Source organism: Furipterus horrens, unplaced genomic scaffold, assembly GCF_987537825.1.
Source record: "Furipterus horrens unplaced genomic scaffold, mFurHor1.1.pri manual_scaffold_12, whole genome shotgun sequence".
NCBI lineage: Eukaryota > Metazoa > Chordata > Mammalia > Chiroptera > Furipteridae > Furipterus > Furipterus horrens.
Window position 1 is genome coordinate 47,058,829 of NW_028327182.1, and position 4,646 is coordinate 47,063,474.

The window sequence follows — 4,646 nt, forward strand, 5'->3', positions numbered from 1 at the left end:
CTCCTTTTACACCTCGAGGAATTTCTCCCAAGAAAATATTTCAAAAGTAGATGCAAAGTTTATCATTGCAACATTATCTTTAATAGTGCAAAATTGAAAAGATCTCCATGTGGAATGATAGGACAATGGGTTGGTAAACGATCATATAACGACTCACTGGAATATCGTGGAATTATTTAACACGATCTTTTTGAGGATTATGTAACACCATGAAAAAATATTTATTTGTAAACTGTCATGTGAAAAGGTAGAATAGAGTACATATTGTCATTTAAGAGGGGTATAGCCTAATGTTTTTGCAAATTCACGGATAAATTAGTCATTGCATCATACAATTTCCCCTTTAAAATGCAGTAACTAAAAATATTAAGTAATCCCTTAAGACTAATGAATCTATGAGCTCAAGCCTTGCTTAAGAACTGTAAAATAAATTCTGCCATGAAAATAAATTTTATGTTGCTTTATATCACATCATTAACGTACTTACCTAAATTTACCTAAATCTTCAAAGAAACACCATCTTTATCATTTCATGAGAGTCCCTAGAAAGCTCCATATGCAAACACAAAAGCTGTATTGAAATACTGCTCCCAGCAAAGGTGGGCTAAGCTTATTTACTGACTGTCTGACTTTTACCTTCTTGCACACCAACTTTGAAACCCAGCCATTCCAAGCTCAAACCTCTTCAAAATTACAAATTATTGTAATATTTTAAGTCCTAGGCATATAATTGAAATTGAGAATATCAAATCAAGAATGTCAATAGTCTACTACTTCCTGCAATATATATGTAATATTTATAATATTGCATATGCATTATGGTTATAACTACTTCAAAATGTAAACATATGGCCAATGTTACCTGGAAACACAAAAATAAAGATGGTTGTGTTTGGGTGAAAGAATTCTAAGTAAATATTGTAATAACTATGTATGGTGTCAAGTGGGTACTGGAAATATTGGGGGAACACTCTGTAAAGTACATGATTGTCTAACCATTGTGCTATATACCTGAAACAAATACAAAGTAATAGTAAATGTAAAATAAATAAATAAATAAAAGTAAGTGAAAATGGGGAAAAAATTCAAAGTAATGCTTTTCTTTTAAATCGTTTATTATTATATTATTGCATTATAATAAATGAAGTTCAGACAAGTGATTTATTACTCCGCAGCCACATTCATATGAGTTGAACTCTGTTCTCTTTTGCCCGTTGATATTTGAGGTTTTTAATGTGTTTATAGGGCTTTAGGATGGCAATAAGTGGATAAACATTGGTGAATTAAGCAGGAACTAGCTACAGAACTAACCACATTGTACTTCCTATGGCATTTGAGTAGAGATGCTAAAATCAGTAGTATCTTTTAATCTATATACACTAGTAAAATGCACCAGAACTTAAGCTTCGAATTGGGGCTCACACTCAATTACTCAAATAAAGAAACATGCTTATCAATCCTGAAACCCCACAGTTTGGTTTGATAGAAACTATATATTATATTCAGAAGAGCCATCCAAGGGACACTGAGAGAGAAAGAAAAAGGGAAAAATGGAAGGAAAAACAAAAAGAGGGAAGGAATTATATTCATGCCAGCAAGAACCACAAACCAGTTTTTTTCTTGTTCATAGCTCCTTGTTTGACCTCCATGGGTCAATCTATCTGTCACATGCATGTCACCAGAAATGGTATAGAGGGACATATGAAACAGGTGAGAGGAGCTCAGCCTACATATACATCTGTATGTGAAATAGAAACTGGGTGTCATGTTCCTCCAAGTGACTTGGTCCTAAAAGAACATTTAACGAGAAACTGTTTGGTTTCTGCTTTTGCAGGAAGGAACTAGGTTGGAAAGGTCCACAAATGTTTAGGTGCACGACTTTTGCAATTGTAAACACATTGTTTTTCCACTTAGTATAAATAATAAATTAATAATATGCAGAGAAAGAAATTCTAGTGGTCAGAGATCAAATACAAACAGCCTAAGAGGAGCACTAGTAATGATGAGCAGGAGTTGGAAACTGCAGAAATTACCTTATCTAGCTGGGATCGTGAATATTGTGAATTTTCTATGGAATTTGACTTCCACTTTTTAAATAAGAAACTTCATAACATCTTAAAATTCTGGGTTTATGGTCTTTTTCTAATCAACTATATAAATTCAGTAGAGAAGTGGTGAAGGCTTAAGACAAGAAGAGGGGAGAAAATTCAGTTGTGTAAGATAAGTAAGTTCTGGAGATCTAATGCACAGCATATGACGATAGCTAACAAAACTTCATCATATACTTGAAATTTGCTAAGAGGATAGATCTTAAATTAAATCTTCCAAAACACACACACACACAAACACACACACAGTAACTAGGTAGAGGTGACAGATTAATTAGCTAGATTGTGGTGATAGTTTCACAATGTATATGTACATAAAAACCCCTAGTTCGATGCTTTAAACAATTTTTATAAGTCAATAATATCTTGATAAAGCTGCTTTAAGAAGAGGAAAAAAAGAATACTTAAAATATTTTAAGAGTATTAGCACCTTATTCCTCACCAAACTATCACTCTACCACTGCTGTGTGGTAGTGTGATAAAGAAAAAGAATTAAGCACACTAAGATTGCACCTCAGAGAGATCAAGCTTATATCACCACTACTCTTCCTTTTCCTCCCCCAACTAAAAACTCCACTAATGCTGAATGTCGCCCATTGACGAGGCACATCTAACCCTCATTCCATGGAATCTTCAGATCCTCTGCGTTTCAAATAGAGACATGGAAATGCAAACACATTCCATAATCAAGAGGAAAGAGTACAGTGACTACCTGATATCCACACCTCCAAACTAGTATAAATCAATCAAGCTGCTTACAATCAACAGCCAGAAACTAGGTCAGGAATAACCCTGGGACATATTTCTGTTGGAAGTCCTCTGATAAAGCTTCCTCTCCTGAGAGAGCATTCCAAGTAGGGGAACTCTTTATTTCTTCAGGCAAGAATGTAATGCATCCTTTTCCCAGGATGACAGAGAGGCAAGGGGGAAAGATAATAAGGGTCCCGGATGGCATCACTGGGCTGCCAACCCCACCAACACCATAGCAAGCCTAACCCCTGGACCTCCTGTTACATGAAATAATAAATTTCCTAGGTGTCTACGCCAGTATGAGTCAGATTCTATTTCCTTTCATCAGAAGCATCCTGGCTCATGCAACTTCAGGTTTGTTTGATGACCAAGTATGTACTCATTCTGAGAATTTTCTATCCTGAGAGGATATCTCTGCTGAACATAAAGTCTTGAAGGGTTTCCAACTCAACAGCTCCAGTGGCCCTGGAGTTAGACTTGGATTAAATCCCAACTCTGCCACTGGTTATCTGTGTGATTAATAACAAATTACCTCTCCTTTCCATGACAGTTACCTCATCTGAAAAATGTGAATACTGTAATATTAGTGCTTGCCACAGAGATGTTTGAGGACTAAAAGACATTTCCACATAGTAAGTGCTAAGTGCCTTTTAGCTCTCACAAGAAAAGGAAGAGCATAACTTCTGCACCTAAGTTTTTATCAGAATCCCTAGGATGTTTGAATAAGATGATTTTATTTTCTCCTGATGTACCAGATCTATCTCAGAATTAAAATATGATATTCATTTAATGTTTGTCTCTATCTGAGCTTTTGGCTTTTTAATTAATGACTGTCCTCATTCTTTTTTGAAAAAACACAACATCATTAAAGAAAATATTTAAAACATTACCCATAGTATAACACTACCTAACTGAACTATTTTTATTCTTTTATATTACCTCTTGCATATATTTACATACCCACAATCATAATGAACATTCTACTTAGCTTACTATTATTTTCACTTAAACTATAGCACATTTCTCCATAATTCTATATGTTCTTTGTAATTATTAACTTCAATATTTTATGGTATTGATATAATATAATTCAATAAACATTCTTCTAGCATTGATATTGTTGCATAAATACTTCCTTATTTTTATCTTAAAAATAATGCAGCAGTGAACATTTTTGTTTTCATATTCTTTGGGTTCTGTGAATTATTTTCTTAAGAAAAATTCCTAGGAGTAGAATTATTAGGTCTCGTCGTCGGCAGCCGTCCGTCTCGAGAGACGATGGTGTAGCTTCTTAAGAGTCTATCTGCACCACCGAGAATGGCTGTGCAGTCCGACTCAGGAGTGACACGGTATCTGTCTCCTCCCGTGTTGAATCGACATCTTGCGATGACGCTGGAGTGTCCTCTCCAGTGAAGCTGAAGCTACAGAGCCTGGGCAGGGTGATATGGAGGGTCTGCTGTTGCCCATGCAGCAGACCCCCCCTCTCTTCGCAGCTGAAGGGTCCAAGGGAAAGACGGAGTCAATCCAGCTTGGGTTCAGGTGCGCCGCAGGAGTTGCCGGTGTTGACTACAATGTCAAACCGCCTTAGGGACTCCGGCTCCGGATTTTCTGTCGGGGTTTACTCCCTTAGCCTTTCCCCTGAAGAGGTATGCCGCAAGGCAGCGGAGGTTTTTTGGAGTCAGAGTTTTCCTTCTCTGATGTGCCCTGACTGGAAGATCGAACCAGCAACACTTAGCTCACAGGCCGACGCTCAATCCACTGAGCCAAACCAGCCAGCGGGTATTAGGT